This window comes from Aphis gossypii, chromosome 2 (genome assembly GCF_020184175.1).
Source record: "Aphis gossypii isolate Hap1 chromosome 2, ASM2018417v2, whole genome shotgun sequence".
Lineage (NCBI taxonomy): Eukaryota > Metazoa > Arthropoda > Insecta > Hemiptera > Aphididae > Aphis > Aphis gossypii.
This window is the reverse complement of record NC_065531.1, coordinates 71,182,731-71,203,648: the sequence shown is the minus strand read 5'-3', so window position 1 is coordinate 71,203,648 and position 20,918 is coordinate 71,182,731. Positions and strand designations below refer to the sequence as shown.

The 20,918-nt window shown below is 27.9% G+C and overlaps 1 protein-coding gene across 2 annotated transcripts in view; it reads left to right on the top strand.

Annotated features, from left to right (window-relative positions):
- The window catches only part of LOC114124050 (C3 and PZP-like alpha-2-macroglobulin domain-containing protein 8), a 141,497-nt gene that overhangs the window by 1,108 nt on the left and 119,471 nt on the right, over positions 1–20,918 (top strand). The gene's annotated exons all lie outside the window — the stretch shown is intronic.

Below are 20,918 nucleotides of genomic sequence, written 5' to 3'. Positions count from 1 at the left end.
GTATGTATATCAATAAAAATAAAGCTCAAGACTAATTTTTTATTAGTTAGGTATACCTTGTAAATACTTTAAATTTAGATGATTTGTTGACTAACATTTTATAAGATGTCTCTGTAGCACTCCACGTCGATCATTTAAGCTTTAAATTCTCATAAAGTTATTACTCATAAACTCCAAAATTTGATTCGTGTGTATCGAAATCTTTTTAAAAATATTCTACGATTGAATACAGAATTTGAAATGCATGTTGTCATATAAATCTTAAACATTAAAATTAAAACGTAATATTTCCAATGACTAAAAATAATATAAAAACAATATTTTCAAAAACGTTAATAATTTTAGAAATAATGAGTGTTTTACATAATATTTTATAAAAAAATGTACAGTGTCAATTGTATATAATATTGTCTTGATGATAAGGGTAAGCTACTACACGAGGGAGATATGATAATTATATCTAAGTACATAGGATAGTATGTAAAATGTATTATAGAAATCGAAAATATATTACAGATAACGTAAAAATTATAATTTTGGGAACATCGTAATTTTTACAATAATTATTGTTAGTTAACGTTACATTTAAAAAATGTGCATAATACCAAATTGATGACTATTTCTATTTTTTTTTTTTTTATTAGTTCAAGCCACATTTGATAAATAATGTTATAAAAACCTTAGGTCATATGACGTCTTTAATATTTCAAAATTAATTATATACATTTCAATTAAAGAAGTTATATAAGTTATTTAATACTTGTTTTTTTTTTTTATTATGATTTCCATTTAGGAAATGTAGTATAGTCTTTTTTGATACATATATTTATATACCTGAATAAATTTATAAGTAAAATATTGAAATACTATTCAATTATTCAAACCAAGTAATATGTTAATAGTGTATTGGAGTAGGTATGAGTATTACATATATTATGTTTCTTCGTTTTATTTTATATTATAATCTGTAGCTCAGTTTAACAAACATACATTTGACAAAGTAAAGATTAAAATATAAACGATCATTTGAATTCATTTTTCTTTTTACTGTTTTATTTATACAGATTATTCTTATGTTGGATTTGGTTCGTTGAAATCAATAATATAAAATTGTATAATATAATGCTTATTTTTATTTCCTGCAATATCTAACTGAGTTATAATTCTATTTCGAAGTTAAATATGTCAAAATAAAACTGCATTGAATATAAATATAGATTCTTATCAAATAAAATTTTATATTTTTGCAGCATTATCTTTGAAATTAGATATCTTATATCTAAATTGGATTCGTTCAAAATTTTTTTTTTTTTCAGAAAAACAAAAGAAAATATATTTTTATTGTTAAAATTACACGTAAATGCGCATCATATAAAATAATGAAAACATTTTCATCATAGTTACAGGTTTTATTTAATCGTCGAAAATTGATTAAAAACAATTTTGTATTTATAATGTGTTTAATTTCGGTATTAATGTAATTATAACAACGTTTGAATAATATTTATAGGAATATCAGACTAAATATTTTGAACAACACAAACATGTTGTTTATATATATGTGGTAGTTACTCTGTTTTCAATAACGGTTCAAGTATACAAGTTGTTAAGTAAACACGAATTTAAATTATCATGCTGAATAATATTTTGAGTCTATAGAGGTAGTATAAGTTCGTATCATGCGTATGTAATGTCAGTGTGTACGCTAGTGCACGAATCACATGCGAACATAATGTTTACAATTATTTAGCTAAGTCAGGATACAACTACAAAGACCGTTATTAATTGTTTTCGAATTAGTTGGGACGCGGTCAAAACAGAGGCTTATTTACAGGAGTTTCAACTCGATTTAAAAGTAACTATGAGAAGTGCAACGTTACTTTCATTTTCAAAAAAACAAAAAAGGTTAAAACTTTTTTTTTAAACAGTAATATGAATAAGTTTAGTTTAAAAATAATTGGCCTTTTTATTATATTTTGTATAACATAGTGCCCGGAAAAAATTGAAATGCATAATACGAATTATTCAAAATATTAAATAAGTATACTATATTAATATATTATATTAAACTATTACTGTTATATAAATATTATGATGCATGCTCAGCTGTGCATATCAAATTTAGTATCTCTGTCTTTATGTTTAAATTCAATAAAAGTGAATGAGATGTATCACTCACGTAGCACACTTGTACTAAATAATTAAATTTAAGTTAGTCTGTATGTAGTAGTACAGCTATAGGGAACACAAAACAAAACACACAATACCGTACACACGCGAACAAAATTTTATTTAATATATAGTGTAACGTTGTAATGAAAACCAGTCGTTTTGACCACAATATATAATATAGACGTAGTTTGTAGAGAGCCGAAAAAAAAACAGAGGCTTGTATAGCAATTTCTTCGCTGCAAATTGCCTTGTCACGTCATGTTTACCACTCGTCATCTCGTACATAACTCGGTCCCTTGCAGTACAGTGCCACTACACTGTCTTAAACCGTCACACTTTATCACACCTTCCAGCAATCATTTTGGTCTACGCCAAGCCACATACATAGCAACATTTTGATTCTTTGTAATTTTGTTCGGAATGTTTACGGTTTATTAGTTTTCAATGTTATCGTTTTTATTCGAGGTTTTTTTATGGCATACAGATTTCTGTTCATCGTGCCTAACCCGAATCACCGTCGCTATATCCACGACGCGCTAAATCACGATAAGTACGATGAACAGTCGCAAAAAAAAAATTATCGAAAAGCAAAATACCTTTAATACTCTTTCAACGCGTATAAACGATAACATTGAGAAATGTCGGTTATTTTATATGCCTAAAATGTAGTTTTTACGATTTAATGGACACGATTATTTTATTGTTTTATTTGTTTTGAAACGATTTTCAGTCTAAAAAATTGAAAACTTTTGATAAATATATTCGTATTGTGTACATCCACATTTTTATTTTTTATGTAAACACTTAACTTTATAACATCGACTTATAACTGTTTTTTTTTCACATGACATGATTTTTTCTTCTTTTTGTTAAGCACGGCGATTTGGATAGGCTATTTCACTACATGTTTGTCGTGGGTGTGTTTGGCTTATTATGTTACTTTTGTCATGAATATTATTTTTTTTAAAGAAATTCTAAAATATGGCTGGTAAAAAATATTCAATAATTTCGTGCTCGAACTATCTGAATTAATAGATTATTTGTGTTTCAAATAAAAATATAGTTTTATTATTATATTAATATATATTAATAGATAAGGGTAAATTATGAACATCGAACAGTTGATTACATATACTATGTCAGTAATCGATATGTATTTTTAATCTTCGTCACAATCGTAATTCGTAAGTACTATCTAAGCATTGTTTTTATTATTAGTAGTAACAGTATTCATGTTGTTCTCCCTGCAGCTATTCAGTAACTTAAACCGGGAAAATTGATGAGGGTATTTGCTTAACTTCATAGACACACCATACTTATGCTTTTGTGCCACCATGAAATAAAGTATCGAGTATATTATTATGTCAGAGTACGGATATGTGCCACAGAGGGTTGACCGTGTCGAAAACGGGACATTAGGTTCTGAGTGGAATGTAGCAAGGGTGGTGATAAGGACGCATTCATAAAACACAGACTATACGCCGCTGCCGTCTTATCGTTTGAGTTTGTCATGTCCAACGCACTCGACGCGAGATGAGGTATAAGGCTGCTGTATTATTCTCGTAATTTTTACCCCCTTCGTTTTCTTTTTGCGTTCCGTCAGAAAGCGGTTGGAAAGGTCCAGACCGTGATTCAACACCTCATTTTCCTTCTCTCTTACTTCAAACTCGGGATAGTTTGTTTGTATTATTTTATTTTGCTTTTGATTTTTTTTTCTTTTTTTTTTTTTTATCGTAAATCTCCCCTTTTCACGTCTCGAACACCGCGGTGGTTTCAGTTTTCGCATATTATACGAAAAGTCTCCCGACAGGTTTTTCGATAATAAATCAACAGAACAATAACTCACCCCGAGGCGTATACCTATACGGTAGAAGCAGTAGCGTTTCGGACCGCGCGTCTCGTGTGCACGCACACATGCACGTAATTTCCGTATTATTATACACCTGTATTGTATATATTATTATTAATATAATACTATACGCTCCGCATACCTTTTGTGTTCGTTGTTCTAATTTTTGGGTTGTTCCCGATGGAGTCTAAAAGTACATACGGTCCTATAATACTATATATATATATATATACACCGATGATTAAAACTGTGAAAACTCACGGGCGGAGAGGTTTATTTTTCCACGTATATTGTTATAGTGATAATAATATAATAACTCAACCGAATATAATATCACGATCTCTACCCTTTTACACCGACACAGATATACCAACACGCGCGCGTGATCACCGATACAGCTTATTTCTACAGTAGTACGTAAATATATGTTACAGTTAAAGTGTTGAAACGGATCAAATATAGTTAATGAAATACCTATAGGTAATTTATGAAATAACTAAAACGATTATGCAATGCATATAATTTATACTTTTATTTGTTACTTTATTAATTATCTGGCATCACTTCGTTAATGTGTCGCCGTCCACTGATAACGCTGAGTCGTCCGTGTGATGTCTTATCCATCGTCTTGTTTCCATCTATTCGTGTCAAATATAAATTATTACCACTCGACTGCCATAGAAAATATTCATGTACGTTTATCGTGTTATTATAAAATCATCGTTTAGTAATATTTTTACAGACATATCACTCATATTATGTGTTCACTGCGTTTGTAGGAAAAAATAAGTTGTGTGCAACTCTATAAATACATGCCACAATAGCTTTGTTTGTACAAATAAATAATTAATTCAATTTATTTTCATATACATTTTTATACAAATGTAACATGGCCATTAGTATTGATTAGTATCCTCTTAGTTCATAAACTTTAGTCTTTAAAATTAATTTCAATAAAAGAAAAGAAAAAATCTGTATTGTCGTATAATATTTTTTTTTGAAAATGTGATTTTAAAATATAATCAATATTTCTAAAGTCAAAATTTGATGGAACGCATATTGTTCGAATTATGAAATGGGGGAGAATAAATAATCATTCAGTTGATTAATCAAACTGTGTATTACATATACCTGCTATTGGATGAGATAATTATATACAAACGGTGTTGACGATGGTGCCTCTAGTGAAATCCATATTGTCCATAATACATTATGTGCGTGTATTATTATGAAATATTGTAACGGTTGAGGGGACTCATCGGGCGAGTGTAGAAATGTGTGCGATTATCGAAGCGAATAAAAAAAAAAAAAAAAATCGTTTGTTTCGTATCACGACGCACATCGGTGGAAAATGAATGGACAACATCACGTGTAAATATCTCGTATAATAATATAACATAATAATAAATTATAATATTATAATCATCGACTTAAACTGCAGTGCAGTGCACGATATATTATTATGAAGTGGCGCATTAAACAATGTCCCGTAATGAAAAACTGTGTGCAATGTTGTCATTATTGTAGTCGGTAAGGCATTATTTCTCTCTCTCTCTCGGTCTGTCGGTCGGTCGGTGTATTAAATTACTGTTTTACTTCGGAAATTACACTGAGATGTATGTGTGTGTGTGTGTGTGTGTGTGTGTGTGTGTGTGTGTGTGTGTGTGTGTGTGTGTGTACTGTGTAGTACTCTTGGTTTTAGGAATATAAGTGTTATATTATTATACAAACATTGAATTTTCAGAAAAATAAAATGCACGAACACCGTTATGTAGTGCAAAAGACAATACATGTTGTATATAATACGCTTTATTATTACCATTATTGTATGTTTTTTATATATATACATATATACATTTAAGCCTTTATCTTAAAGAACAAAAATATGCTTATATTTTTGTTTGTGAATTGTGTACTTTGAAAGATTATACATAATATTATGTTATTTTATGCACTAGAAACAGTTCAACAAAACAGTTGAACAAGATGTTAGACTACGCATCGTGTTAGTAAAAGATTACATTTTAAACAAAAAATCCGGTGTGCCGTTAGTGGCTAAAGTAAATGACGTGAATGGGTATTATACAAATGGTCGGCAGTGTCCATGAATATTGAGTATCCGAGTCTCGTCACTGGATAATATAATATTATGAACATCACAGAGCATGCGCATTGTTGCAAATGATCGACCATATGATATTTTATTGCAATACCAATATAATCATAATTTATTTCACATTATTCACCCTATACTCAGCTACTCGTCTTAATTATAATAGCACTCGTATAATTAATATGCTTCTGTGATATAATATAAATACATGTATATATATTTATATATATATGATTAGAAATATATTTTAAAAAACCGATTATAAATATTTGATATAGGAAAAATTGGATAACCACGTCTGTGAGAATGAAAACAGAATAGCGATGTATTATTCATTCGAAATTAATTGTAAATCATCGCGTAATTTGTAAATATATATAAAAAAAAAAATCATTATCACTGAATATTCCGTCCATGAATGGTAAACACCTCATTTAAAGCAACATTTACGTCAAGTGTGTTATTATGTCATTTTAAGTAACTAATGTCTTATAAAACTGGAAAATTAAAAATACAAAAGTACAATATCTAAAAAAAACATTTCCTGGTAATAAATTTCTATTTTTGCAAAACATAGTTGAAGTTAGTTCATGTTAGTTATATTGTAAATTATTCACATAACTTCTATGGAGAATAATATTATATCAAACATAGTTATGTCAAATGTTTGTAAGTTACGTTTATAAAAGAATAATATATACTTTGTGCAACAAAATGATAAACTACCCATAGTAAACATCATATTATGTTTACCACATAATATGATTTTTTATACGATTAACCAGCTATTGAGATTATTATAAATTATGTATAATAATATTATATTATACTTATTTAATTTTGTTCAATAATACGATAATAAATTATTTAAAAAATAATAATTGTTTAATCTGTTTGATATAATAATTGTAACGAGGGATAACAATTAACATTAATTATGATTTGACGACTAACAATTATTAGTGTTCGTTCTTGTTCAAAATTTATCGAGTACCGAAGTCAGTGAATTATGTACGCAGTTATATTAAATAGCGCCCCTTTTGTTCGTAAATAAATCGAGAAAGTGGAAAAAATAAATATTTTATAAATTATAACATTCTGTTTTTAATTGCCGTTTGCTAATTTATGTACGTTCGTATCAGGTAGGTATGCAAAATCCCACGTACAATTAGTTCCAGCCTTCCAAATATAAATCATCATGATAATGTATTAATATACTTACTTATCTCGTAATATTATCATTTCCGCACCATAGGATTATCAAGGAGGATTTTACAGGGGCTTAGCCCACTCAAATAATTCTTAAACCTTATTCAAGTTTGATGAGTATTATTATTTTATAGCTTGTAATATTGGAGCAATTTATTATTAACTTAAAAGTATTTATCAAACAGTTTTATATTTTGGTTTATACTTTTAGAACCAAAAGCTTTTATCCTAAACTATGTTGCATTCAAGAAATAAACGATTTTTTATCACTAAAAGATACTACCAACGGTTATTATTTATAGTAATGCAAAATTTGTGTTATTGTAAATTACAACTATTAAATTAACATTTTATATTAATATAACGATAAAAAGAACAAACATATTAAAAACGTCGATAAAGTAGTGTGAACTCATTTGTTTTCATATTTAAATGTGTCTTATTGAAAAAAAAAACCAAATTAAGTCTACACCTCTAAAATTTGACTTTAACCCTGACTATATATGTTCCGTTTGACCGATGCGTCTCGAAAAATGAACGAAACAGCGAGGTCGTCAGAACAAAAAAACTAATATAACGTATCATACCGTTGGTCAGATTTAAGCGAGTGTTATGACGCCATCTGAATAGGATATTCAAAATCGAGTCTAATACAGTCGAAACACATTTTTTCGACTATATATACGTATGATGTTATATTATATTGTTTCCAGGGCGGTATCGATCGGACGCAAAAAAATAAAAATAAAACGTAAATAAAAACGTTTTCCATCGAACCGTCCGAAAACAACAAGCAGACATAAATATATATATACGGAGTGGGATACCACGATTCACCGCTTCCCTGTGTTGACCCCACGATAGCACACGATGACCCACCCTGTATGCACTCTGCGTGCATGTGGATTTTTTTTTCACCCGTGACGGAAAAAACCCAACCGAAATCCCTCGAGTGCTTGCTTATGGCTCTTCTGTGACGTTTTTTTTTTTTTTTTTTGTATACGAGAAAATTCGTTCATTTCGTATACACAGTTGAAATATACGTAGGTACTAAGTATTATATATATATAGGTATATATGTGTGTGTGTGTATTGCGTTCTGTCCGGTGTTTCTGTTGACGAAGCGTTTCTTGATTTATTTTGTCGAACACATTTCGTCCATTTCGCGTGGACGGCGGATAAAAAAAATTGTTCACATCGATCAGTGATGATCAGACTGTCAGTGTGGAAAACACACACAAACAAGCGTTTTTCGCGGGAAGACTCTCGGACTACACTGCTCGTATACCTACGAGTTTCGATAATGTTCTTTCCTCCATTTCGCCGCTATCCGACTCGTAATTCGGCGATTGTCGTAATATTTGATCTGAAAACTAATATTTACAGTCCGAGTTTAACAACAAGTCAAAATCCATACCCACTGTAGTCGCCCAACGAGCGATTTCATTTCGTATTTTATTTGCAATCAATACGACAATAATATAATATATCAGCGTTCAATTCTATTGTCAGTATATTCATAACATTATGAGCGTTTGAATATAGTTCGTCCCACCGGCAATAAACGACAAATACGACCCCGTCGTCTCCATATAGTCCATTGTGCAGTACACTATGCCAGTGATATAATATATAATATTATTATATAGCGTCGTAAAAACCGAATGGAAAAATTTTATATTTTCCTTAATAAACGCAATCGAAAATGTCATATATTCGTTTGCTGTAAAACGTTGTGATCGTGTGTGTGACCGTCGTCTCGAGGTGTAGGTTTGTTTTATCGACGCTGTGACACTTTTATTGCAGTGCTACACGCTGATATCCTATATAAAATATTAATGATATATATATATATATATATATATGTGTTTGTGTGCTTGTTGCAGTATAGTATTATGAGTATTATGTTATATATCTCTTCAGCGTAGAGTTAATTAGTTATTAGAATTTACAGCTTTGATGAGCGGATTAGTCCGTTAATATTCTATAAATATATATATAATATTATTTAGTATTCATACTAGGTCTATTATCCTACTCCAATCCACCTATCCTTTTTTTACTTATTTAATTGGTTTATAGGTTTATAAAATATATTATATAATTTTTGTATAGTAATTATACGTCTAATAGTACGTAATCCAATTACACGATATTAACTCAAGATATGATAATAAAATGATTAACGATATAAATAATTTAATTAATCGCTTACATATATGATATGAAAAGAAATGTTTTGAAAAACAAGCATATGTGCTACAGAATAACTTTTAAGCGATAAAATAATCACGCTGCATTATTATTACAATAACACTTGTCCCAAATTGCATCATATAAAATATTATTATACGTATACAATATTATTTATTTACATATATCACTATTCTATAATACTCCGATAAAAATATATAATAGAATAAAATATCTTCAGAAGACAATTTCAAAAGCTGTGTGATTTGACATTTTCAGCGGAGTACAGATTAAAAACCAGAAAAAAAAACCACTTTCTCCACGGTGGTTTCCAATAAATTGGATCTGAAAACTTAATATAAGACGTATATATAAGATATAACGCACTATTATAATACATATATAATATGGTATATGATGTATGCGAAAGTATTTCCGAAAACGGTCATCTGGTCGACATACCACTTGTCCGCAATACAAGTCATGGAATTGCGTATAATATTATGTATTACGTGTGTAATCAGCCGTTCGAAATATCGACGAAACGCATTCAAAGAATTCGCGTGGAATTCGCGAACACAGCTGTCGAAAATCATGTTTTTCCCTTCTCTGTTCGTTATGTAAAATCATAGTAAACAAAATATACAACCGTTTCATTCGACCCAACGAACACATTGCTTTCTGTTGTTTCGAGTTATTTGTATCAACCGCTTATGCTTTTTTTAATATTATATAAAAATAACATAAATCATTGATAATAGCTAATGAAAAACGAAATAATAAACCGTGTTGAGTGGTATCTTGACATGTTACCCGAATAGAAATGTTTTTTTTTTTAATTTCCATCTCATGTTTACCAATGAAGAAGTGTACCTAATGGTCATCGAAAATAAAAATATAGATCATCTGTGTGAATATTATAATATCTAGATACATAAAATTACGTTGTTCTTTTGTAATCACTCTGATTAATATTTTGTATTGCTTTAATTTCGTTAAATAAGTCTAAAAAAATAAACTCCTGGAATAAAACATTATTTTTTATTACACCCATTCTGAAACTAAATGTTTATGTCTATTTCGTTATGTTATTGTTAAAAACTCTAAATTGTATAATAATCCATAATCTACGGGTTATATTATTAATACAATTTGTTATCCACAATTACTTTGATAATATATAAAAAATACAGCTTTCTACGTTTTTTAAATATACTATCATAATATGAGATTAAAAAAGTATATAGTTTGGAACTAAATAATAATTGTTTTGTGTATCTATATATTCATAAAATGTATGATACTTAAATGATATATCTGTATACATTTATTATTAACCATAATGGCGTTTTTTAATATAAATATACATAAATCTAAGATACCTAGTTAATGAGTAAAGATGCACTCTGGCTATATGACGTATACGCCCACGTAAATAACAGCTGTTACTAATTAGAAATAGGTGTTTTTTTTTAAAAAAAAAAAAATGAAAATTATTATTTTATTATGTACTATTATACAGTATAAATAAAATAAAATAACTTAAATGAATGCTTTTATTAATTACTTGTATGTTTATCTAATCAGAAATATTCATCTGTTTCCAAAAATATTGATATAGGTACATTTGTTTATGATTTTATCATAATTTTATTTTATTAGGTTATTTAATTTAATTTTGTTTGTTTTAAAGGTTTCGTGGCTGTTTTATTTTATATCATTTGTACAGCATTTAAATATAAAAAAAAAAATACTGAAAAAATCAATTAAATTGATTATTAACAACAACAATACGATATATTTTAAACATTACCAGCATTGTAACGTAGACTTTAACTACACTGGTATTGATACGAATTTTCTATCTTTCAAAATTAATTTTATTTTATTGATACATTAAAAATATTTGAGTATATGTATCATTATTCTTATAAGTTTAAAGGATTATTACGACGATGAATTTAAAAACCAAATGAATAAATAACAATATTTAAATTATATTAAAACAATAGTATTAATCATAATATAGTGTGCTCTATTGTAACAGTTTTAAATGACTTTTAAATTTGGGACTCTAATGTCAATGGAATTTTATTAATAATAATTTTAGTTACATATTCATCAGTATTAAATCATTATTACACAATTGTATAATACTGCATACCAATCTAAAGAACAGTACGATGTATATCATTCTAAAAGTCTCGTAAAAATATGTCAAATATTTTAGAACAAAGAACATAATAATGATATATATATATATATATATATATATATACGAGTATATATTTTTTTATATAAATGTATATAAATGAAATATAACACATTTATAATCAAACTATTGCCGGTCGAGTTGGTAGTTTGTTTCTCTCCCATTCATATTTTTTATAAACTCAACTCAATGTTACGATGTATTATGTCATATTATTGATCTGATCGTTTTATTTAATAATTATTATTATTATTTATAGTTTTTGAATAGTTCATTATATTATATTGATTATTAATTTTAATATTAAATACGCACAAACCCCGTACATAAAAATATATGATATTTATGGTGCTAATGTAACTACTAGTGGTTTTTTTTTAACTTCTGGTCCACTGAAACTACAGTATACTCGGAGGGACAAAACGTACTAAAAAGGCGGCAAACTAATAGAATTTAATGAAGCAGAAACTCGATTACTAAAAATAAAAAAAACTCGTCGTCTCGTAGCCACGCAGTACTTGCAATTTTTTCGACAAACTTTTCGATTACATCTTTCTCCGTAGTTATAACGCTCAGGCTAATCAAGTCAGGGATGTCACCAAGGTACGCCATCTCCCCCTACTAAAAGTCTTATAAAAAAATAAATGAAGTTACGGTGAGAGTATTGGAATTTAAAGTCAAAATAATGACGTAATTCCACGTAGACCACCGAGGGAATGGTAATAAAACAGTGTATTTCGACTTTCCTAGAAATGTGTTCTGGGAGCGTGTTTGGGTCATGAAAGTGTGTGATGACGAGGTGCAAGGAGTTTTGTGTCTACGAGCAACTTTTACGGACGACAAAACGTTTGTCGTCGTAGTTTGTACGTTTTTCGTCCGATCAAATCAATTTCCATCTCGGACTCTTTGCGACTACCTTCACTTCTTACTTTTACACTCGCTCAAACCTTACCCACAATCCAATTGTTCCATTGTCGTCACCCCCATTGAATGTTATTTTATTGCCACGTCCGGAATTGAAGAATACAACACTGTAGGTATAAAGAATCATATATATATATATACACATCGAAATCAAACCAAAGTTTCACCATTGTGATTGTAAAAAAAAGCAGAAGGTCCAAGATGTTTATCAGACCGTTTTTTCCACCCTTATTGCACGACTGTTATCCACCGTAAGCCGCGTATTGCCGACGATAAACCGCAATGTCGTTAGAATAGCCTTTTTCGCTGTTTCTGCCAAACTCTTCACTGAAATTCCAGTTTTAATTCCTAAATATCTCGACCTCCGAGGGGCAGATATCGCATTAAAGATCACATTCAAAATCCAAGTCATATCTTAAAAGGATTAAAGCAAAACTGTAAACAATGGATTTGAACTCATCATAATTTGATTTATTTTGTGTAAGCGCGTGTAGATACTTAAACCAAAATAAACTTTTTAATTAGTCAATATTCATATGATAGATGTATTTACCTCAATATTTATAAAAAGTTTTTTGAAGTCCTAAATTTAAACATTTTTATCAACCAACGTTTAAAAATTGTTTTAATCGAGAAAAAAAATATTATAATTAAACTATAATAATTATTTAATTATAATAATTATATTATTTAATGAAAAAAATCATTATATTTTATTGTTCTATAATATCATTTTTATATCATATTAGAATAAAAATTAAAATAAGTATTTTTTCCATATTTGCAGTCGATAGAGAATAGTGTAAATAATTCAATATTTTTAAGTTGTTGAATTTCATTAGTTAATAGCATACAAAATAAATATAGTTCGAGTAAGAATGGAAGGAATATAGTCGTGTATAATTTTATATTGTAATATAAATAATATTAGAAAATATTCACGATATTAATTCGGACCTTTCTTTTTAAAAAGAATGGTATGTGATTTGAACACTAATTTCTCTCTCTATTTTTTTCTACGTACGATTTGATGATGCATCTGTATTAAATGATCCACACTCTTTTGTTTCAAGTGTATGTATTATATGCAAGAGTATTCTGGGGTAACGCGGTGAGAGGCTAAATCACGTTGGTATTTATTTTTTTTTTATTATTATTATTAATATTAGATGAACTCGAATAATAAACTCGAAAATTAACTGCTATACGGAAAGAAGTACCTACTCGATTATTTTATGAGTGCGTACTTACGTCTAGGATTTTATTATTATTATTATTATCATTTTTTTTTTTTACTCATGTTTGAAGAGTCAAATCGTGATCTTTTTTTCAAACGTCCGCATGTATAGAACTTCGGAAAATATATATTTATTTAAACACAAATCCTTAGTGTATACACTATTTTTATTGAATAGACAACTGCAATGACGTGCTGACTTTATATTATGCATCTACTCTTTATACTCACATGTATATAAGGTGTTTGTATTTTAAACACACACTTATATTCGACGATAACGAAATCATATAAATAAGATTATAAATTCAATTTTTGACATTCTCTCATTATAATACATATATTCAGGATTATTCAACAATCATGTTCCATCCCAGTTTTTCAATTTAATAATGAATTAACTACTACCATAAAATACTACGATTTTTTAAAATATACTTAAAGACCATATTTTCAAATAAAATAAACTATGAGGATACTTTATTATATTATTAAAATCACAATTACTTGAATGAGTAGTTTTTGATTTATTTAACTTTGTGTGCTAAGGAAACTAGGTCCATCATAGTAGATTTAGAAGGTTAGGGGCTACAGTTATTTAAAATTAAATGTTCAATGTTGCAATAACTAAAACATTACTTACTTTCACAAAATTTGAATTAAAAGCATCAACAATTCCTAAAAAATCCATTAACTAATTAAAAGTAAAAAAAGGGTTTCTGATTTTAAAAAATAAATAAAAACAGAAACGTGTATCGCCTAAAGACATTCCTTAAATAGTAAAAAAAAAACTTTCAATACCTACTTTAAAATATGACCTTAAAGTATATTTGAAAATTTCAAAAATAAGAACACTATTAATTAAAACATTAGAGTTATCATTTTTAATAAACCATTCACTATATTATGATAATGACCTACAATATTACTTGTTTCAAAAATACATTAGGTAATTGTTTTTGCATTTGTTTAGATTACTTTAGTGTTCAGAATAACGTTTTCATATGTACCGGTAAAGACTTTTGCAGCTATTGAAATGTATGGCATATTATTTAATTGGTTTTTCCTTAGATTAATATTTTGTATTAGAGATATGAAATTCATTTAACTCAAATATTCGTACGTATATGATAATTATTCGATTCATTTTATTCGATTTGTCACTCTGTTTTTTCTAAAATAATAAATGTATACTACGTCAATATTTTTTTTATAAAACAAATAAATCAAATCCCTACGAAATTTATTAATTTAAGGTATTACTTATTATAATATAATTATGTTTATTCAAATATACAATACAATATAGAGATGAATAATTTTATCTTAAAATGGTCTTACAAATACTTGTTTTCAATTATTTTTCATCTCGTTTTATAAATCTGATTTATTAAAATATTTGAATTGGATGCTCCATCGTATAATTTACTCTTTCTACATATATTTGTCTTGGATGGATTACTAAATTTGTAAATAATTTAAATTGTCTACAAAATTTAGCTTTTATTTTTACAGTGTGTTTTGGCACCTATCAAAATATAGAATATTGAGCAAATGTTTTTAGTGATCGTCAGGAAATACAATGATAAAGTTTACTTCAAAACTAATAAAACTATAAGATGCTCGATGAAGTGAGACATTGTTTGAACAATAATTTTAAAGCGTAGTAGTGTTTGTGTAGTTAACAAGGTAGTTGTTGAAATTTCGAAACGAATTTCTATACGTTACTATAAACATAAACAAAACATCTTTATTTTGTTTAGTGAAACCCAAGAAGAATTTTTGCACCAGAATTTCTGTTGTTAACATTTATAAATATTGAACTGTACATTATTTATTAGAAGTATTTATATATTATACCAATTTCATATATATATACTAGGTGATTTTTTTATCGTTGAACACTTTGTATACACTTTGTATGCAAAGTGTTCAACGATAAAAAAATCACCCTGTATATATTAATTATTAAATATTTAGATATTTAAAATGAAACTTAATGAATTATCGTATTTTTGGTTTATAATATATTATTGTCATAATAAGTATACGTATTACATTAAGACAAATAACTAAATAACAATAATTTTATGGCAAGTTTCAAATGTTTATATGCATAATAAAAAAATAACTGATCAAATCATTTAAAACTCATAGTCATATTGACCTTGTACGGTTTCAGCCAGAAAAATAAAACTAGGATATACCATTAAATATTAGACATGCATGGTTATTTTTAACCTGATCAGGGGTTAGATGTGACCTTTTTTTATTAAAAACTTTGGTACATTTTTTATGAGTAGATATTTTATTATAAATCTACAAACATTAGATATAAAAAAAAAATAAACAAAAATGTTTAAATTTTAAATCGAAACAAAGAAAAAATACTTCTTGAAAAGGTGTGAAATAAGAATAATTTTGATTGGTCTACATTACGGTTCATAATAAAAACCCGTACACGTCCAAAGCAGTAGGTTTAAGCTCTACTTAGTTCCATCCACCTTATACCATCACGTAATGTCTGTACGTGTTTATTTTTACAACCACCACGTGTTAACTCAACTTCATCTGCAATTTAATGCATATAGGTATGCAGGATATACAAAAAGTCCTACTAAAATGTTTTAAACGTTTATGAATAACTAAAATATTGAATTATCTATTTTGTTTACCACTAGCTTAATATTTACTCTGAAACAAAATAAAATATTTGAATGAACCAAAGCCAGTGTGGTTCGAAATGAATTTTTCACTGCGCAAATAATTGTTTGTCATTTTTTTTTTTTTTGAAAAAATTTACTATATAAGCAAATATTTGTATATAATATTATAGTTAGGTATATTAAATATGTGTACCTTTACTTCAATTATTTAAACATGATACGAATAATTACATTTTAATGGAATAAAATATTTTTTGTTTCACAGAATATTTATTCAATATAAGTATTTATGCATTTTATTACGTCATTCCACGGTCTATATAAAGCACAGTAAATACTAAGGTGTAGTTTCTTCTTTCATATCCCTAAATAGAATCAAATAAAAGCTTTTATATAAAATACGTTGCACTAGTCAATATATTTTGGTATATCATATGATACTAAGTACGTACGTATGTATTTCATAATGCGCCTTTTAGAGACCATTTTAATAATTTGCCGTCATGTTTTTACAAAATTAAATTTTTGAAATACTTATATATGAATGACATTGTGCACTCAAAATATTTGGCTGTAGTTATCGACTTATCGTCTCGTTTTTGGTTGTCGTAGAGCGTTGAAAAAGCAAAGAGGTCACCTCTATCTTTGTTTCATAAATACTTGTACTGCAGTCGACTCGATTCACTGCCTCATATCTACAGAAATCGGATAATATGGGAAAGTAAAGTTGCGCTTTTTGTGTCCAGAAGTGACGATTGATAGGAACAAATATCAGCAGTACACTACAATACTTGAATTATTTCATACCTGCCGCAAGTGCAAACTGCAGTCGCTAATTGCTACAGATCGCTTCGTGTTGTTTAGGTAGGGGCAGTGACTGCTTGAATTGGGATAGAAATGTAGAAAGTCAATACTATAACACTATTGCAGGGGTGGCCAGCGAGACGAAACTCGCGAGCCACCAAATATATTAATTAATATGAAAGAGTCAAAATGTAAAAAAAAAAGGTCATATTATTATATAATACATAAATTCGTATTAAATAAAATTGTTTATAAAAACTTTACGAGATGCGAGCCGCAAAAGTCTATAACGCAAGCCGCATGCGGTTCGCGAGACGCGGTTTAGCCACCCCTGCTCTATATTATCTTAAAAAAACTTCGAAAGTACCCTATTAATTATTAATATAGAACCATCGTATTTTTGTAATTCGTATTTCATGGCATTTCGTTTAGAAACGATATTCAAATATTAAATGATAATATAACTGATTATTATTATGATAACAAGACCATTAAATTATACCTTTTATAAATTCACTAATGGATTTATTGTTATCGTCAACCATGTTTTCAATTATCATTATTATAGAATGTAACCATTATACATAATTATACAAATTAAACATTAATAAACATAGAATTATGTAAAAACGTGTGTACACTATATTGTTGTACGTCTTTTAAAAATATTTAATATTATATTTTAAACAATATCGTTATTGAAACTCTCAAAAAGCCAAATGCAGTGAATATTGTTACCCCTGTCCCGCAGCGGCTAAATGTGTTAAATACAATTATATAATATTATGTTTTAAATCGTCTCTGTGAGTTATTTATTATTATTTTTTTTTTTCATTCGGTTTGAATTCGAACTCTGCGTTTGCGCATACTAGGTACGTACATAATATTATCCAGTTTTCCGCTTAATTAACGACAAGCGAACGTCGGATAAAAATAAGCCGTTACCATCTATACGTGCAGTTAAACGGTTAATGGCGAATGTGATGTGTGACAATGAACGTCATACGATACGACTCATCCGCTGCAAGTTATGGTGTTATATTAATATTAAAATGGCTTCAATAATGGTATATAGGTACGATTGTAACAATATCATTGTTGTTATTACTATTATCATTATTATTGCTTATATCTACACGCGTTATGCGTATAAAACGTATTACGGACACGTATATCGCAACCATCGTCACACCCGCCTACACCGACATCCACACGCGACTGTTGCTGTACGCAAATTGTAAATAGGTATATTATGTGTTGTACAGTGCACCGTTCGTTGTTTCCTTCCGCACAGGTCGTGTTTTAATTAACTCGTTTTATATGCGACGCCGAGGCACCTATCCCTGTAATATTATCCAACACTTTTCCGCCCTATGTCACACTCTCCGCCTCTCTCCCCGTCTCTCTCTCTCCGTATGATGTGTATACATTCATCGCTCTCACTATCGCATCGTAATGCGGCCGCGGTGTTTCCGGCTTTACATTGCCATTATCAAAAGCCATTACGAAAAGCGAACTCCCTTTATCGGACGCCGCCGTTTTTACAGCCCGTTCTACATGTGTATTGTGTAAGTATAAAAAATTATGCACCGCACGAACGCCGTGCCGGTGGCAAACTAGAAATTATAACCCCGTTTTTATGACAATAATATATTATTTTATAACTGCCGCACCCCGCGCCGCAGTCAAAATAATGGTTACTGCAGTAGCTGCAGTGGTCACGAGCTATTGTTTTTATTAGGTATTTTCAATAAAACTGTTTACGTCGTTCTACATAAAATTGTTTGTTTGCACATAAATGTATATATAGTTTAATATTTTATACTACACCATATATTAATGTATAAATAATGTAATATATGTATAATTCACAAAATATGTAACTAACTCGTAATCGTGTAAAATATTTTTATCATAATATACATTATTAAAGTAAATTATTTTTCAATACAATTTTTACTTTTATCAATAACTATCCTATTTTTTTTTTTAATCTATCAGAAAAATTAGATTAGGTACATTATTAGTTAATTATTTAATTATTTTTGTTATGTAACCTATATACAATATTCATATTTCATATTAAATGATCTACAATTAAGTTTTATAAACTGAGATACAAGAGCAGGAACTCACGAGGCAATAATTATTTCAGCAGTTAAAATACTTGTATTTTATAATATGGAGACATGAGACTTGAAATAAATTAAGTTATAGTATATTATAATAAAAGGTGATATTTTACATACAAAATTGTTTAACGTGTTCAATTTTTGAAGTTTTTTTTTTTTTTTGAAAATGCATTAGAATTTTCATACTGAATCAAACGATAAAAAATATATTCCTGCACTTAATTATTAATACAATATAAAATTTATTATTTTCTAGTATGAATAAATTAAATATTTAATTTAAATTTTAAACATGTATGTTTACAATTTATATACTTAAATAAACAAAAATAAGAATTATACAAACTAGTAGTTTTAGATTAAAATACAATTGTACTGTTTTTGTAAGAACTTTAAGTTTACTTTTATGTACATTATTTTAGGGTTATAAATTTAAAAGAACAACGCATAATATTCCGTCTAAAACATCCAAAATTCCAAAACAAGTAATGTATCTCTCACAATGCCAACCATAAAGCGTTGGCATTAAAACTTCTTTAATTCGAGTTTTATTTTGTTCAGTTAAGTTTTTATGAATAGTTACGCTTATATAAAAAAAATTATAATACTTCTAAGCATTATATACTTTTAATAGACTCCTCTTCAATATCTATTTATGATCTACTCATTCCTTTTGACATCGTGTTATGCATATTGAATTATTTACGTAATTAAATATAAAAAAAATATATATTTAACTAAATAATTTATTGTTAATTTGATAGAAATATTATAAATAAAATGTTATAAGTAAAATATTTTATTAACTATAGTATATAGTTATGTAAACATGATAGATTATAAAAACGTTACAAGCTGACATGTTAACACTTTTGAACAATAAATCTGCAGAGAAATACATCAAAAATTTCTCATATATTTTAAGTAATATAATATAATAATATTTATTGATTGATTATATATTCGTAACCTAACGATTAGACTGTCTCAAAAATATTATGTTATCGTGAAATGCCGATGAGCATTTAATACAAGTAGGTAAATCAAGAGTCTTAAATCCGCTTTCCTTTCGTAAATTACCTATAATAAATGAATTCGCTTTTGGGTAGTTTATATTTTTACATATGCAAATTGTTAAATCCAAATCAAAAACTCGATTGACTGACGTAACCTTGGAAAAACCTGCTCAGAGTTAAATCATATAAAAATATAAAATAAAATATTGAAAATGGAATCAAATAAAAACAGATTTAAAAAAAAAAAAAACAATCAATATATTAATAAAACTACCTACAATTTACTTGAAAATAATTCATATTTATATTTCATTATCTTTCATGAATTTTTTAGTAATGTGAATCAACACATATAATTTGTAATATGTATTGATGTTAAATTTGAATATCA